Raw genomic sequence first — 18898 nt, forward strand, 5'->3', positions numbered from 1 at the left:
ATGTTGGACGGTTTAGTGAGGGGAACAAACAGATAAAAGAACAGAGAGATACAGATGTGGACAGGGTAACAAGACGGACAGAGGAAAATAGGCACAGACAGAGGAAGACAAACAGACAGAGATGCAGATAGACACGGAGAACAGACGGAGGAATATGTACAAGCACAGAGACAGTAAAAAATCTTTGAAGTTTGTTTGGTTTTTGACCTTCGATAGTAAGTCTGCCTTGCATGGTTGCGCATAATTATAGTTGGTTCGTTTTCACCTGAGGGAACTGGGCGACTCACAGATTTTATTATTTTGTCGTGGTTACATAGAATTTATTACGGCTAAGTTATGGGGTAGGAATGAGTCATCTTGGTTGCTCGTAAAATCGACCCTCCAATCCGACTACACCTGACGTCAATTACGCCTCCCAGGTTTCGAAACCCGGTCCAACATGTGACACCCCGTGCGTTTTCTCTGTGCAAACCTGACTTAGTCCTTTGTGTACCATTGATTTCATAGGTATAATATTGGAACTGTGATTTTGTTCAGACCCAGGTTCATTTTCCATAAGGTATGGCTCAGATTTTTTTCTTGTAGGGATTTATATGTTGTCCTAGATACTTCATTGTGAATCTGAATTCAGTGATTTGAATGACAGGTGTTTTGTAAGGCTGATCCACTTCTTTCTATTTTCCTTTTAGCTCTTTCCAGTAATCTCCTCAGCTCTCCTCAGTCTAATAAACCTTCTCAAGCTCTTTTTAGCTTCCTCTCATCCCTTTCCAACCCTTCTCAACTTATTTCTAACCCCTCTTCAGCCCTTCAATACCATTATCATCCCAGTCCTAGCCCTTTTCATCCCTCTCCCATCCTCTGCTACAGTCCTCATCAACCCTTTCAGTCCCTCTCTGCATTTTCCAGGTTTTTCACATCCCACCTTAGTCCTCTTCAGCCCACACAATCTCTTTTCAACCCTCTCCAGCCCCATCTCCATCCCTCTTTATTCTTACCAATCCCTCTCCATCCTCTTCCCTCTTTCTCTGATCGTCTTTACTCTTCCCCAGTCATCCTCAACACATTCTAGCTCTTTCTAATCCCTCCCCATCGCTTCCATCCTTACTCAACCTTCCCCAGCCCCCTCTCAACCCTACCCATCCCTCCTCATCCATCCCATACATGATCATCCCTCCCCATTCCCCTATCCATTTATCCTTATCCTTCTTTATCCCTCCTTTTTTCTCTCCATCCCTCTCTTTCCCTCCTCATTCTCCTCTCCCTTCCTCCCTATCCCTCATCCATCCCCATTGAGACCTCTCTGCCCTTCCCTTTATATCTCCAATTTCCATCCCTACCTTCCCATCCCTCCCCCATCCCCTCCTCCATGCCTCTCCATGCCCCTCCATCCCTACCCAGCCCTCTCCATCCATCCATCTACAGTCATCGCTTCCCTGCCCCCGCTACATTAATCCTTATTCCCCTTCATGCTTCCGCTCTCCTCTCCATCCCATCCATCCCCTCTCCATCCCATCCGTCCCCTCTCCATCCCATCCGTCCCCTCTCCATCCCTCCCCAGCCCCCTTCCCCTCACCAACCCTCTTCCCCTCCCCACCTCTCCCCACCCTCCTCTCTCTCTCTGATGAACGGACAAATGAGAGTCATCCCCTTCTATTTCCATTCTCTAATATTTTCCCCTCTTCCTCTTCCTCCTCTGGTGCACCCGCGTTATGATGGCATATGAGAGAGAGAGAGAGAGAGAGAGAAGCAGAAAAGGAAATAAAAAGAAAGAGGGAAAACGAGCAGAAGTGAAGAAGGGAGAAAGATTGTAAAAAAGATGCATGGAAAGAGGAAGAATGAGAAAGAGGGAGGGAGGGAGGGAGGGGGAATGGGGAAGGGGAGGGGGAGAGGTAAGAGGACGCGGAGGCATGGAGAGAGAGGATAATATGATAAATGGGAGGTGCAGGAGAGAGAGGGGAAGGGAGGGGCAGTGGGAGGAGGGAAGGGAGGAGAGGTAGTAGGAGAGAGGGAAAGAGAGGAAGGGAGAGATGAGAAGTTAGGAGAGGGGATGGAGGAGGGGAATGGTAGAAGAGAAAGGGGAAAGGAAGAGAAAGGGGAAAGGCGGGAGGGAGCAGTAGAGGAGAATAGAGGAGAGAAAGAGAGAGGGGGCGAAGGGAGGGGGAATGAGGGGAAGTGAGGGGAAGGGAGGGAGGGTGAGGGGAAGGAGGGAGAAGGGAGAACCCAGGGAAGTTTCCATCTCTCACTGAAATATAAAGAGGCTTGATAATTCGGTGTGCGTGCCATGGCGACCCCGAGCCGTATTCTCGTGGAGTTAATAAGTATTCCTAGCAACTCCTGCTTACCAGATTCTCTCTCTGCGTGAAACTGGTATTGTATGTTATTTATGGAATCTGTCAGTACTGTAATAGTAGTCGTAGTAGTAGTAGTAGTAGTAGTAGTAGTAACCCCAGGCTCACCACATTGTGAATCCAGTGATCTGCAGGCTGAACTTACTCCTTACCTGCAGACCACCATTCTCCTTTTGGGGAATAAGGAGAAAGATAAGGGACGTTTGTGTATCTGGTTATTCAAACGTCCCTCAGGTGGCTCCCTATCCCCTAAAGGAGGATGGTGGCTTGCAGGAGAGGAGTGGTGGACTCGTACGTCCCAAAGTATAAGTTGTAATACTCAAAATAACTCCTTAACCCATTGGAGGGCTGGTGTCTCGTATAGGTATTTTATTCCAGTTACCCCCAGGCGATTTTACTGAACTGGGAGGAACCATTGCCGACTATAGGGTTAGGGAAAAAGGTGCTGCCGTCTCCTAGCATGCATACCCCCACAAGTATACAACCCAATTCAGAAGCGTTGTTTCAGTGGCATCAGAGCCTCCGTGACGCCTTTTCCTTAGCGATTTATTTTTCATGCATACCTTAACCCTTCCTATAAGATCTAATTTTCTACTTTATTTTTGCTGCATCCTCATGATCTTATTCAATATAGAAGAAGCCTTTGTTACTAATAAAGTTAACGAAGACTATAGCTCGTATCTCATCAGTTAAGGAAGCTCCCTGACACCTCTTCCTAAGCGATTTATTTTACTAATTACACCTCGCCGTTTTCTTGCGTGTCAATGAAGGCTGTATCTTTCCTCATCCACTCCAAAAAGTCTCCCTGAAATGAATGAAAACTTTTGAAAATAATGATAATATAACAGAAAGAAAGTTATCAGAGTGAAATGATTAATATGCATGAAGAACAAGGATCTAGAGAGAGAGAGAGAGAGCTGGGAGAAGGGAAGGATCGGGAGAGGAGCTAAACGTGTTAAGAAGGGAGGAGGAGAGGGAAGGGAGAAGGATAAGAGAATCAGGAAGTGGAGGAAAGATGAGTGGGGAGAGAAGCTAAGGAAGTCAGGCAAGCGAAAGAGAGTAGTCATAGGGAGAAAGACAAGGAAAACGGCAATAGAAAATGAATAAGAAAAAGAATAGATACAGTATAAACAAGCGACACGGGGAGAGAAATAATAGAAAGGAAAAATGGGAAAATGACAGGTAGACAGGTAGATAGATAGATAGATAGATAGATATAACTTCAGAGAGAATAAGCCGGGAAAGCAAAAAAAAACAAAAAAAAGAGGTAGAGAGAGAGAATGATAAAGAGAAAAGAGCAGAAAAAGAGAAAAAGAAAGTTAAAGAAGAGAAAGACTAGGAGGTTCAGAGAGAGGAGAAAGGAAAGATGGAATAGCAATGAGGGTGGTGGAAAGAACAGGGAGGCGGGGGGAGTGAGGGGTAGGGAGGGGGAGGGAGTAAGGGGAAAGGGATGATAGGGGGAGGGGTCAGAGGGGGATGGGGTGCAGCAGGCGTCATCCCCTCTCCTGTATGGGCGGTAGGGGGCCATGGGTTGAGAGAAGGGGAAATGGGAGAAGGAAGTGTGAAAGGGGAGAGAGTGGGAGAGGAGGTGTGAGAGGGGACAGAGTGGGAAAGACGGGAGTACACTGCAGGGGAGACAGGATGGGGGAAGGGTGCAATAGGCCTCACCCCAAGTCCCGGTTTAAGGGAGAAGTAGACGGGGAGGAAGGGGGAGAAGGGAGAGGGTGTAAGAATGGATGGATGGAGAGGATTGGCAGAGGGGATGGAGGAGGAGGAGCGGTGAAGTAAGATGCATCCCTTGTCCTGGGTGGGAGACAGACAGATAGCGACAGGGGGAGAGGAGCAGAGACAGGGGAAGCAGAGAGAGAAAGGGGAGGGGAAGAGGGGAATGGGGGGAGAGGAGACAAGAAGGGGGGCTGAGGGGTGCAGTAGGCCTCATCCCCTGTCCTGGGAAGTGGGGGGTGGGGGGCGAGGGGGTGTCTGGGATTATGATGTTATTACCCGACTGTAGCTGGCATAAAAAATGGGAGTAGGAGGAGGAGAAGAAAGAAGAAGAGGGGGAGGTGGAGGGGAAGAGAGAAGAGGCGAGGAGGAGGAAGAATCTAAAGTCGTTGGGGTTGAAGGAGTGAAATTAAGTAATGATTATTTTTAAAACTGCATTGAATTTGTTTACAAGAAAAAATATTAATGGAAAATGTTTGCATATGAACCTCGAATATGTCTAGGAATATCAGATGTGAGATATGGTATTGTAACCCTTTCAAGATGATATTCGCACTGTTTCAGGACGATGCTGTTCCATTAAAGAAAGGCATAGAGAGTTACAATGCCCTGATAAATCCTCCATTAAGCCAGACACTGCCAGGGTTCTCATCTAAGTTGTCTGGCAGCAGCAAAGATATTGAAATATATATAAAAAAGTAAAAAAAAAAAATCATTGTACCAAAAACACGATTTCCACAAATGAGCTTTTTTGAATTTTTAACTCATCCTTGACTTTTATTCGTTGGGTACCGTGTGGACTATTAATTATTTTGACTTTATATCCATTGTAGTCGTGAAGAATATTGCCAGTTATTATTATTATTATTGTTGTTATTATTATTATTATTATTATTATTATTATTATTATAATTATTATTATTATTTACTACTACTGTTACTACTACTACTATTATTACTGCTACACTACTACTACTACTACTACTACTACGACAGCGACAAGTACAGGTGTTTCCGAAACTGTTGCCAGATTCACAAAGTCACCTACGATCTCATTCAAGGCTTTAACTAAGGTTTATTTTCCCAGTCAGAACAAGAAAAGGGGGGTAGGGTTTTCCTATGTCTCTTGTTCATCCTAGAAAATAAATAAATAAAATAATACGACCGGGATTCAATCGTAAATGTATTCGAGAATCCCTCCCCTGACTAATATCTTACGTCGGAGAGAAGAATGAATTAAGAATAGCGTCACCATAGTAAAGAGATCATAGGGACTGTCTATAACATTTTCAGTACGACAGGCCTACATGCTGAGTAAAATTAGTTACAAATAATTAGACAAAAATATTTACAAATGATTAGATGTAAAAGACGTTCACTGGGGATTTCTTATAGTCCCTTCTCCACAAGTGGTCTCCCCTTAGCTGTATAAAATCGTCTAACGGTGACAAGAATAAGGTAATTGGTGCTGTAGTAGATAAATATAATGTGTTGGACGAACGGCTAACGATACTGGGAAAAGACAAATTAGTTTCTCACCTCTTATATAAAATCCCATTAACATTTTTAAGTTCCTGAAACGTATCATAATCCCTTCAACACGAGAACGTCCTTTATTTCTTGTTGTAGCTAATATTTGACTTTACTCATCTTAGGAAACCCCTTTGTAGTGAAGAAGTTATATTAAGGCTATAACTACCACTTCCCCCATTTAAAAAAAAAATGATCTTAGTGTTTGTGTAAATGCAGGAAAAGGTTGTTACTTTCTCCACCTTGAAAATCCATCCGGCAATCACCAAGACCTAGTTTAAGTCTCGTGAAGATTTATATATAGTGTTGCGGAATACATACAGTACAAAGTGTTAAGAGGAGTGCTCGAGTGAGGGCAAAGTGTATAGTAAGTGCTTAATGGAATACTGAAATAACTACTGTAATTTTTCTGTACTTTACCTCCTGATATCATAAGTTTGTGAGACCTATTTACTCGTGAAAATTATTTGGTTATTATTCTTCCTGAAAAACATGCGTAAGAGGAGTGCCAGGGTAAAGATGTGGTATGGACTGAGTGTTAGGAGACTGGTTTCTTTAATGCCTTCAGATAACTTCCAGCTTTCAGTGCCTTATTTCAAGCCTCGTGAGAATGATTTAGTTATGAAGTGTTGTGGTATACGTGTAAAATGTAAGAGGAGTGCCCAGGTAAAGGTAAAGTGAGGAGTGTTAATGAGACTGTTAGGAGACTGGCTCCTCATCTTCCCTTTATAAAACTTCTCGGACATCAAAGCTTTATAAGACTTGGTTCTTACTACATCTGGTGAAAATAATTTAACTATAAAGTGTTGTGAAATATAAAGTGTAGGAGAAGTGTCTGAGTAAAGCGTGAGGTGTTTATGAGTCACTGTAAGGAGGATGATTTCATAAAATTTCTCTAACATCAAAACTTTATAAGACTTCTGGTGAAAATGATTTAGTGATAAAGTGTTGTGGAATATGTATAAAGTGTAAGAGGAGTGCCCGAGTAAAGGTAAAGTGTGGAGTGAGTGTAAGAGACAGCCGCCAACACTTTGTGGAGACGTGAGTGTCCACGGGGGGGCGTCTCACTCGCCCCTCCTCCCTCGGGGACCTGTAAAACTCGACCCCCCTCCGCCCCCCCTTGCCCCTCCTTACCCATGAGAGGAAGGGAGGAAAGGGAGAAGGCTAAAAAATAAACATCAGAGGAGAGCAGGGGAAAGGGGGGAAGAGAAAGAGATGAGATGAAGGGAAGGGGAAAGGCGAAGAGAGGCTAAAAGAAAGAAAGTTGAAGAAGAAGGGAAATCAGAAAAATAAATAAGTAAATAAACATAACAGAATACGTATCGTGGTATGGGAAGGAAGGGGAAGAGATGAGAGGAGAGGAAAGAGGAAGAGAAGTCAAGGAAAAAATCAGAGGAGGTGGGCTAGGAGAGAGGGGTAAGAGGAAGAGAAAGGGAAGCGAGAAGGGAAGACGAAAGCAAAAAAATAAACATAAGAGATCAAGGGGAAGGGAGGAAGGGAAATACGGGAAAGAGTCTGCGGGAGGGAAGGGAAAAGGAGGAAGAGAAGGCAAAGAAAAGGGAAGAGAAAAAGCGAAGGTGAAAGAGAGAAATGGGAGAGGTGAGGGAAAGAAGGAGAGAGGGTAAAGATAATATTGAAGGTGGTACAGGGATTGAAGGAAGTGAAGGAGAAGAGAGACAGAAACAGAGTGAGAGCGTAAACAAAAAAGAAAGAAACAAAGGCATCGGAGAGGAAAAGAAGGGGATGGGAGAAAAAGAGATAGGATGACGGGGAGGAAAAGAAGGGGATGGGAGAAAAAGAGATAGGATGACGGGGAGGAAAAGGGAAGGATGTGAGAGAGAAAGGAGAAAAGAAGAATGGGGCAAGCTTCGAGTGTAATTCAGAGGCGAACTGGAATACAGGGAAAGAAAGGAAAGTAGGGAAAGAAGGGAAGGTGGAGGTAGGGACAAGAGGAAAAGTAAGGAAGAGAAGGGTAAAAAAATATATACCACAGGAAATCCAGATAAATAAGAGAGAGAGAGAGAGAGAGAGAGCGAGGAAAAACTGGCTGGTAGGATGACATTAACACAGACGTTGGTGAAGGAAAGGCAGTGAGCAGGACAGCCTTTAATATGAAACTAATGACCTGAAGAAAATGACAGAAAAAAGAAGGTAAACAGACTGATAGATGGATAGATAGGTAGGTAGGTAGGTAGGTAGGTAGGTAGATAGATGTGAGAAGAAAGAGGGGCGTAGGGAAGAGAGAGAGAGAGGGAGGGAGAGGGAGGGGAGCATTATGTAAGCCAAAGAAGGAGAATAGAAAAGCAAAATGGGGAAGAGAAAATATGGTAAAAGTGTCAGTATGAAAGAGTGTGAGGTGAAGGCATGAGAGAAAGTGTGAACAAAAAAAAGAGGAAGATGGCAGAGGTCGATAGAGGAGGAAATAGAGAGAGAGAGAGAGAGAGAGAGGATGGAAATTTGAGGAAAAGAAAATGGAAGAATGAAATGGCAAAGAGACTGGAAGAGGAAAGAGAGAGAGGGTGAGTGAGAGTGAGTGACTGTGTGTGTGTGTGTGAGAGAGAGAGAGAGAGGGAGGAGAGAAGTAATAAAAAGAAGCGAGAAAGAGAAAAAGAGAATAGTAAAGAAGTTGATTGGAGTGGGAAAAGGAAGTGATGTTAAAAGAGTGAAGAGAGGAAGGAAATGAAAGAAAATAAAAGAAGATTAAGAGAACTAGGGAAAGAGAGAGATTCCGATGGTAAGGTGAAAGAGTGAGGTAAAGAGTGAAAGAGAGGAGGAAAGAGGAAGGTTAGGAGGACGGGAGGAATACAAGAAAGGAAGAGAAGGGGTGAAGGAGGGAGAAAACAGAGAGAGAGAGAGAGAGAGAGAGAGAGAGGAATTCAGAGGACAACAAACAACGTACCTAATGCATCAGTCTTTTTGAGGCTGTTAAAGAAAAAATAGTTCAAGTATCTAGTTCTTTGAGTTGAAAGTAAGCATAGTAAAGGAAAGGTGTGTTCTATGAGGAATGAGAGAGCAGACTACAGAGGGAAGGAAGTGAGGAGGGAGGGAGACAGGGGACAGAGAGAGAGAGAGAGAGAGAGAGAGAGAGAGAGAGAGAGAGAGAGAGGGAAGGAGGCAAGGAAGTAAGGAGGGGTGGAAGGAGACATAGGATTGAGGGAGGAAAGGAGAGGAGAGAGACAACTAAGACAGGGAAGGAGGGAGACGAGGAAAGTGTGTGTGAAGGAGTACCGGCGGTGATGTGAGTGATGGAGGGTGACTGGCCAGGGAATGGTGATGGTGGTGGTGGTGAAGGAGTCTGGGTGAGTGGGGGGAGGCGTATTCCTCGTGGTGGTGGTGGTGGTAGTGGTGGAGCTGTCTGAAGTGGTGGTGGTGGTCGTGGTGGTGGTGGAGGCAGGTGAAATGACAAGAAGGAAAGGTAGACGCAGGTAAATGTGGTATACACACATTGAGACAGGTGGACAAAAGGATATGATATTATAAAAAGAAAAGTGGGAATACAGAATGGGTAAAACATGAAGCGGAAAATCCTTGAAATCAGGCAGGCATAGAGGGCAGATACAAGGGAGTCTGAAATGTTAGAATGAAGACACACTAATGGAACAAACGTAAGTTATTTAGGAATGTTGAAATAAGTAAGAAGAAAAGGAAATTTAAGGCATGGGAAGTAAGACGAGCAGAGAAGGAAAGTTTTTAGAAGTATGATAAGCAGCAATTAAGGCAGAAGGAGAATGCAGGCATAAGGAGACTTAGATTATTGGATTGAAGGCAGACAGGAAAGGCAGAGTAATTTGGAGTGCTGCTTTTGTAGTGCAGGATGTCTCTCAAGCATCGTCTTCTTAATGCAGCCAAATGATTTTACCTATCCAAGGGAGACTCCTGGCGGATAAAGAATAAGGGCAGACTGACATTCATAGCTGAGATGCTGACCTGAATGACAGAGTTTGATGTGATGAAGGCTTGAGGATAATTGAGAAAGGATTGAGGCAGGATGAGTTAACCCTTTCGTTACGTTGAGGGATTTTTTTAATATTCTCTTCTAGGCACAGTTGGGATGGAAAACAGTTGGCCTGATGTCTCACTTTGCTTCTCACTTTCTTCTGCCTCTCACTTTCCTCCACTTCCCACTTTCATCTGCCTCTCACTTTCTTCCGCTTCTCACTTTCTTCTGTCTCTCACTTCCTTCTGCTTCCCACTTTTTTCTGTCTCTCACTTCCTTCTGCTTCTCGCTTCCTTCCGCCGACCAATAATCCAAAGAAGTGAGAGAGGCTTGTGATACGATGCTTTAGGAAGGAAAAATAGACCATACCCTGAGAGTGAAGTAAATACAACGAATAACCAAAATTTTTTCCATGAATCTATCTCCAGACGATTTTATTCAACAAAGTGGAGATCTCTGGTAAGCTATTCGGCCATCAGCAGGTATTACTAGGCAGGAAGCAGGTAGCAGCAGCAGTAAAGATATGTTGAAACTGTCAGCTTCACAGATAAAGGTGAGATGGCAGGTAGGCAAGCAGGTGTATAAGTAATTTTGCTGACGGCTACACATACTGACAAACAGGGTGTGTAAAAACAAAATAAACACGAGCAAACATTCAAGTAGCGAAGTTAAGTATATGTTTGCCGATAGGTAGGCTGGTTTACGCACGCAAGCAGGTAAGTGGTTAGGCAGGTAGGCAGGGAAGAAGGAAGGAAAGAAATCAGGCAGGGAGACAGACAGGGAATATATTCACGCAAGCAGGAAAGTGGTTAGACAGGCAAGTAGGAAGGAAGGCAAGCTGGTAGAGAGACAGAGAGAATATTACATACGAGAGGAGACAAGCAGAAAGGCAAAGAAGCAGACAGGCGGGTAGGCAGTAGGCAGACAAGCAACAAATTTTACACACACAAGCAAGCAGGGAAGCATACAGATGGGCAGACACACGACAAACAGGCATGCAAACAGGCAGTCAGACACAGATAAAGGGGACATATTGGCAGACAGATAGGCAGATAGACAGGCAAACAAGCAGGCAGACAGACAAGCAGACAGGCAGACGAGCAGGAAGGCAAACAAGTAAGTAGTAAGGGAGGCAAGCAGACGGGCAAGGAAGGAGGCAGACTTTGAAGCGGCCCTTGCAACAACTAAAAGGTATGCTGATTACCTGGGCGTCAGCTCGAGAAAGATGTTACTCCTCTGCTTGGCCAGGAAATTTTTTAGATAATTCGTGGCAGGCAGAGGGAGAGAAAGAAAACCTGGGAAATAACAGATTTTATAATATTTCCCTCGTTCTTAAATATAATACACTCTAAACCTGAATAAAAAAAAACTTGGCAATTGATTTAATCTACTCATTGCTTAAAATATCATATGATCTATACCTGTGTCTGTTACGTGGACTAAGAATATTGAAAGGTTGAAGAATGACTAAACTGGCGGATGGTTATAATTCGATTTTTTTTCTTTTACGTGTTTGTGACTCCTACTTACACCATCAAGAAGTTATAGCAGAGTTGGGAAGATGATGGTGGTGATGATTTTGTAATGTTGAGAGAGGGAAAACGAAAGAGTTGGTGATGAATGGTGATGATAATGATGGGTGATGATCATTTTAATTCAGAAGTTGGTAATGGTGATGGTGATGATGATGATGATGATGATGATGATGATGGGTGATACTGATAAAGATGGTAACAGTAATGATGATGATAATGATGGTGAAGATGATTATGATGGTGATTGTGAATATAATATTGAGATAAGGAAAGTGAGTTAAAGAATGGTGATGATAATGACAGTGACTGTGATGATGATAGTAATGATGGTGATAATAATGATGATGATAATGATAGTAGTGATAATGATGGTGATTGTGAATATGATATTAAGAGAAGGAAAATGAGTTAAAGAATGGTGATGATGGCGATGATGACAATGATTATGACGATGATGGTAATGATAGTGATAATAATGATGTTGATAATTATAGTAGTGATGATGATGGTGATTAATGTGCTCTAAGGAATGGGAAGTAGAGGGGAAAAAACCCACACGTTATCCGTCCACTGCAAGCCAATAAAGAGGACAGATTAGAGAAGGAGAAGCGAGAAGAGATGAATGGGGCTGGAGGGTGAGAGTGAGGGGAGAATGGGGAGAGGGGAATGATGGATGGAACAAGGAGATGCAGCCTGGAGGGGAGGAGGTGGTGATAGAGAGAGAGAGAGAGAGGGAGAGAGAGAGAATTATACCTACCAGTACGTAATGTTTTGTTTACAAGATGATCGACGTCATTTTTATCAGTGACTTCGTTTGTAATTTCATAATACTTAGAAAATAGGAGAGAGAGAGAGAGAGAGAGAGAGAGAGAGAGAGAGAGAATATCTGGCCTCCCCCTCTTCCCCCCTCCCCTCTTCATTATCGATAATGAAAGCAGTAGCGTCGAGCGGTAACTTTTTAGGGGAGACGAGTTTTTTCCGCACAGTGTGAGCGTCGTCCGTATTTTTAGTGCATTCGGTCCTCTTTCCTTCACACCCTCTCATTCCCTCCCTCCCTTCCCTCCCATCTCTCCCTCTCTCTCTCCCTCCCTCCCTCCTTTGCTCCCCTTCCATCTCCCTCTCCATCTCTCCCTGCCTTTCTTGGTCCTTCATCCTTTACACTCTCTTCTTCCTTTACACTGTCCTCTTCCCTCCGTCCCTCCCGTCTTTCCTCCTTCACTCCTTCCCTTCCTGTTTCCTTCCCTCCACCGTATTTTAGTGCATTCGTCTTCCTTCATTTACACTCTCTTCTTTCCACCCTCCCTCCCTCTTTTCCTCCTTACCTCCCTCCTTTCCTCCTACCCTACTTTTCTTCATCCCCCCCTCAGCCTTCCTGTCCCTCCCTCTCTGTCTTTCCCCTCTCTCCTTTTCTGTCTTTTCCTCGCTCCGTCGCTTAGTCTTTCCTTCCTTCCTTTCCTTCCTTCCTTCCTTCCGTTCTTCCTTCCTTCCTTCCCACTCGTATTTTATTGCATTCTGTCCTTTCACACTCTCTCTAATTCCCCCCCTGCCTTCCTCCCTCCTCTCCTTCCCTCCCATCATTATCATTCCTCTTTCCTTTACGTTCACTGCGGGTTTTGGACATTTTTCGAGAAGCTGCTGTATCGATCGATGTATAAAAAAAAAGAGGGGACAAAAAAAAAGTTAATGTATAGAGAGAATGGGCAGCGTTCGAGGACTGACTAGGCCATAATCCTCCTCATTTATTCGAAGGTTATGATAAAGGTTCGTCCCCTCTCTCTTCCCCTCTTCTACCCCTCTCTCCCCCTCATATATCTCTCTCCTCCCCTAGCTACTTCTCCCTCCCCTCCCCTGCCTCTTCTGTCCCTCCCTCCCCCTTCCCCTCCTCTCTTTATCTCTCTTCCCCTCACCCTCCTTCTCCTCCCCATACCCCTTGTCATCAGTCTCATCCCCCCTACCCCCATCATTCCCAGCCCCCCTTCCCCCCTTGCAGTCACCCCCCCCAATCCGTCACAATCCCAGTGACTCAACTCCCCCCTCCCCATCACCCCCACCACCCCTCCCCACCCCATCTTTTCGCTTTCATCACCCGTCCTCATTATCACTTCCCTCTACGTCCCCTGTTTCTCTCCCTGTTTTTCTCCCTTTCTCGTAATGTCTTGTCAATAAAGCACATCAATGAAGAGAAGTAAAACACAAGCACAGATGATTTTAATTATGGAATGGTGCTTGGGTTTGATGGCTTGTGTGATATATGAATGATTTTTTGACTAATTAATTCGTCGTGGTGTTTGATCAGTAAAAAGAAAAGTGGAAATATATATATAGATTGTGTCGATAGAGTGTTTTGCTTGTGAGATGGAACCAGGATATTAAAAACTTGAGTTGTGTGAATAACTATGTGGCTTGAGTCGTGTGAATAACTGTGTGGCTTGAGTCGTGTGAATAACTATGTGGCTTGAGTCGTGTGAATAACTATGTGGCTTGAGTCGTGTGAATAACTGTGTGGAGTCGTGTGAATAACTATGTGGCTTGAGTCGTGTGAATAACTGTGTGGCTTGAGTCGTGTGAATAACTATGTGGCTTGAGTCGTGTGAATAACTGTGTGGAGTCGTGTGAATAACTATGTGGCTTGAGTCGTGTGAATAACTGTGTGGCTTGAGTCGTGTGAATAACTATGTGGCTTGAGTCGCGTGAATAACTATGTGGCTTGAGTCGTGTGAATAACTATATGGCTTGAGTTGTGTGAATAACTATGTGGCTTGAGTCGTGTGAATAACTGTGTGGCTTGAGTCGTGTGAATAACTATGTGGCTTGAGTCGTGTGAATAACTATGTGGCTTGAGTCGTGTGAATAACTATGTGGCTTGAGTCGTGTGAATAACTATGTGGCTTGAGTCGTGTGAATAACTATGTGGCTTGAGTTGTGTGAATAACTATGTGGCTTGAGTCGTGTGAATAACTATGTGGCTTGAGTTGTGTGAATAACTATGTGGCTTGAGTCGTGTGAATAACTATGTGGCTTGAGTCATGTGAATAACTGTGTGGCTTGAGTCGTGTGAATAACTATGTGGCTTGAGTCATGTGAATAACTGTGTGGCTTGAGTCGTGTGAATAACTATGTGGCTTGAGTCATGTGAATAACTGTGTGGCTTGAGTCGTGTGAATAACTATGTGGCTTGAGTCGTGTGAATAACTATGTGGCTCGAATCGTGTGAATAACTGTATGGTCCATTTCACTAGACAGAGTTTTTTTTTTTAAGTGCTTCTTCATTATTTGCTTCTGAATCCCAGTTTACTCTATATTTAAGGTGGGAATTAAGATGGAAATAATAATGATGGTGATGATGATGGTGATGATGATGGTGGTGGTGATGATGGTGGTGATGACGATGACGATGATGATGATGATGATGATGACTTGTTATTCTTTAATTTTATCTTTTCCTCTTGTATATTTCGTAATCCTCACGTAATCGTCCACCTAATTCTCTCTCTCTCTCTCTCTCTCTCTCTCTCTCTCTCTCTCTCTCTCTCTCTCTCATAATCCATCTACTCATTCTCATCATCCCTCCCCCCCCCCCCACACTTATCCCCTCATGCTCATTCCTTCTCCCCAATTAACTCGACTGCCTTCCATCCGTCCATCCATCCCTACTGATCCTACCTTTCAACCATTCCCTTTTCATCCATCCTCTTCTCCAGCCTTCTCGATCCATCCCCTTCAGTTTATCCATCCTTCTCTATTCCTGTTATATTTTCATCTGTTCTCCTTTCTTTAGCCTATCTACATTTAGCTTCACTTTCCATTGTCATTTTTATATCTTCTATCATCATTTATCCTCTCCTATTCTACGTCTCTTCATCGATTCTCTTATCTTTATCAGACCTTCTCCACCCCAATTTTTTTCCTCTCTCTTGGCTCAGCGCTTCTTCATCTCTGAGCTGCTTCTCACTATCTCCCTTGCATCAGTCCTTCTCCAGCTCTCCCCCCCAGTCTTCCTCTATCTTTTTTATTCCCCTTTTCCATATTTTTGGCCTCCCCTCCTTTCCCTGCTCATCCCTCTAATAACCCTCCCCTTCCCTTTTCACTCCCATTCCTCTCCCTTCCTCACTCATCACCACCCCACGCCTCCCCACCCCATCCCACCTTACCCTTATTCACCCCACCTCACCCCACCCCAGAGGACTTAGGCCTAAATGATAATACAGAGCCTTATTAGAGTACAGAGGGGGACTTGGGGCCAGGGAGATTTTTTTTTTCACCATATGCACTGAAGTATCTAATTGATGTCTGGCCACTCTTGGGTTTTTGAAGCGTCCTCCTGGTTTCCTACGCTTTCTCCCTCAATCTCTAAGCCCTCCTTCCTGCCTCCCTTCCCCTCCTTCCCTTCCTACCTCTCCCTCTCCCTTCCTCCATACCCATCCCCCTCCCTCCTTGCCTCCCTCCCCCCTTTTTGCCTCTTCCTCTTTCCTTACGTCTCTCTTTCCGTATCTTCTTCCCTCATTTTTTCCTCACCTCATCCTTATCTCCCTTCTCACCTCTACATTCTATCCCTACTAACATCCCTCTTTACCTTCCTCCCTTTTTCGTCCTTTACCTCCCTCTCCCCTTCCCTCTCCCCAGTCTTACCTCCCTCCTCCTTTTCTTCCCTCATTTCATCCCTTCCTCATTCCTAACATTTATCTTTCCTTTATTATCTCTCTTCCTTCTTCGCTTCTTACTTCCTCCCGCTTCACTCCATTCCTCTTCCCTTCCTCCTTACCTCCCTCTCTCCCTCCCGTCCCTCCCATCCTCCCTCCCTTTCCTCCTATCCTCCCTCTATACCTCCTATCCTCCCTCTATACCTCCTATCCTCCCTCTATCCTCCTCCATACATCCTCCTTTACCCCTGCCTCATCTCTCATTAAATTTCCGTCCACAAAAAATATGGGTTACGGGAAAAAACCTTGAAATGTCCTGCGTTTTGTTTGTTTTGAAGGATAAGAGGAGGAATCTGTTACACCAAGAAGCATAGGGAACGCAGGAGGAGTAATTATATGTGGCCATGCTTTGATTGAGTGATGAATAACCTTTAATGAATAATAATAGTGGTAGTAGTTGTAGTTGAAGGAATAATAATAATAATAATGATGATGATGATACTGTAATAATAATAATAATAATAATAATAATAATAATAACCATCCGGACCTCGTTTCCCACCCTACAATAATAATAATAATAATAATAATAATAACTAGAATGGCACTCAGAAGACCGCATACCTCCACCAAGGCCCAACATGCAATTCACTGAAAAATTTACGACAATGTCGAAAAACGCCCTATCTCGCAATGTTAACAAAGTGAAAAAAAAAAATCCTGGATCCGCACCTTTATTCGGATCCGCACCAAAATTTAATGGAGTCTAACTTGTGCCAAGGCCCATTCTTCTACCAAGTTTCGTGGAAATCCGTCCGGTAGTTTTTGTGTAATCTTGCTCACAAACCAACCAACCAACAAACAAACGGACAGGGTTAAACATAACCTCCTTGGCGGAAGTAATAATAATAATAATAATAGTAGTAGTAGTAGTACTGTAATAGTAATAATAATAATAAATACATGTGCAGGTTATTGCTGTAGGGGCACATTCAGGAGATTTATCGAAATTCATAAATGTCGCTGTATATATGCTCAGTCTTACCTGGGTGTGTATCATTAACATATTCATTAACGTATATTATATAAAGATGTATAATCAGTGGTATACGAGGCACCCTTAAGACATTGAAAATTTCATAACATCTCTTCCACTGTGATGTGTTTTGCCTCATACACCTAATAACTAACTTAGACTATACCAATAACGAAGGAGTTAAAAGTGAAAGTGAAATGCCGGGGGACAGGGCAACATGGAGGCAATTTGTTTGTGGCCACCCCTTGGGATTAAGTCGTCTGGCAATGGATGGACAGATAGGTAGATAGATAGATAGAGTATATAGATGTAATAGCAAAATAAATCACTTAAGGAGAGGTGCAGCGGTCTGTGCTAGTTTAATACGCCGTAAAGCTGGTATGGAAATGAAGGAAGGATTGTATTTTAAGAGGATTTTTGGAGTTGCCGTATCACCTCTTCCATAGCGATCTATTATGCATTTTACACTTAAATTTTCTTTTCTTGATGCAAACCACGTCAGTTATAAAACGGTGTAAATAAAGTACAAAGGAATGTTAGTGAAATGAAAAAAATCAAGGAAGTAGTGCAACGAATCCTCCTTGATATAGTATGTTACAGGAGAAGGGCAAGGCGTAACAAGCAGAATAAATCGCCAAGGAGGTAGTGTTACGAACCCTTCTTGATATAGCAACATATGAGGGTACATTCAGGCGTAACAAACTAAATCGCTAAGGAAGTAGTGTTACGAACCCCTCTTGAAATAGTGACGCACGAGAGAACGTCCAAGTACAACTTGCAACCTAAATCGCCAAGGAAATGGTGTTACGAACCTTCCTTGATAAACACACAAGGGAACATTCAGATGTAACACAAACTAAATCGGTAAGGCATTGTTGTTACGAAGTCTCCTGTGCACCTTCAGTACGAGGACCCGTATTCTCGTCGGTTGAGGAAGCTCCCTCACACCTTTTCCTAAGCGATTTATTTTGTTTATTACACCTTACTGCCATGTTCTGGTATATAAATCCCTCCTATATCGCCAAACTCTGCATCAATAGCCAAAAAAAGGATATTTACCAGCCATGTCCAAGAATAAATCGCTAAGGAAGAGGTATGAGGGAGCCTCCTTAACCGACGAGAGAGAGAGTCAGGTCCTCCACGTATGGCAACACTTCCCTCGTTGCCATACCGCAGGCCACCGTTTTTATGCCCCGGCCAACATTTTTATTGTTGTATCTGTGGCCGATTGATTCACGGTCGTAGGTGCTGCATTGGCGATATCCGGTCAATAACGCGATTATCGCTCGGTAAGTGGGCGTCGGGACCCCATCATGGTGGAGGGGATGGCGGATAGACGGGCTTGTGCTGAGTCATGCGGCCCTCACTACCTCACACCACTTTACTTTGTGCACAGCTACCAGGTTACGTGGTGTATGTCTGTATACTGATTCTCTCTCTCTCTCTTTCTCACGCACCTTGGTTTTGTATACCTTTAAATTCCATACTCTGTCAGCAGTAAACATAGGCTGAAGAAATGGTCTGGGGTAGCTAGAATCCTGTAAATAATAATAATAATAATAGTAATAATAAAATTGAATGCAAGGAGTTAAAGCGGCGAGCATTGTTGTGGTTTCAATTTTTATATTATTTCTTTCATAATGGCTGTTTTAAGTTTCCAGGTTTTAGGTTCATGATTCGATTTATTAGTGATGCAAATGGCAGCTTTGGCGACTTCTTAAATCCTTGGTTACCTCCTTGCAAATTTATTTTCCCATTTTTAGTTGACATAGATTACCTACTTTTTTTATAAAAGGAATTCTCACTAGTTTTTTTTTTTTTTTTTTTTTTCAAGAATTGACGTTCACAATATAGGGAGTTAAATAATGATGGCTTGAGCAGTAACTCGAAGGACGACAGTTCCAGAGACAATAATTGTAGAGATGATTCCATCGGTGTTGGTTGATGGGGTTATGGTTCCAGAGGTGGTGATTCCAGAAGTGATGGTTCCACGGGTGATGGTTCCAGGGGTGATGGTTCCACGGGTGGTGGTTCCACGGGTGGTGGTTCCAGGGACGATGGTTGCAGGAGTAGTGGTTCCAGGGATGATGGATCCAGGGGTGGTGGCTCCAGGGATGATGGTTCCAGGGGTGGTGGTTCCAGGGGATATG

Source organism: Coenobita brevimanus, chromosome 81 (genome assembly GCF_032717465.1).
Source record: "Coenobita brevimanus isolate Jiangsu-jjx chromosome 81, ASM3271746v2, whole genome shotgun sequence".
Classification (NCBI taxonomy): domain Eukaryota; kingdom Metazoa; phylum Arthropoda; class Malacostraca; order Decapoda; family Coenobitidae; genus Coenobita; species Coenobita brevimanus.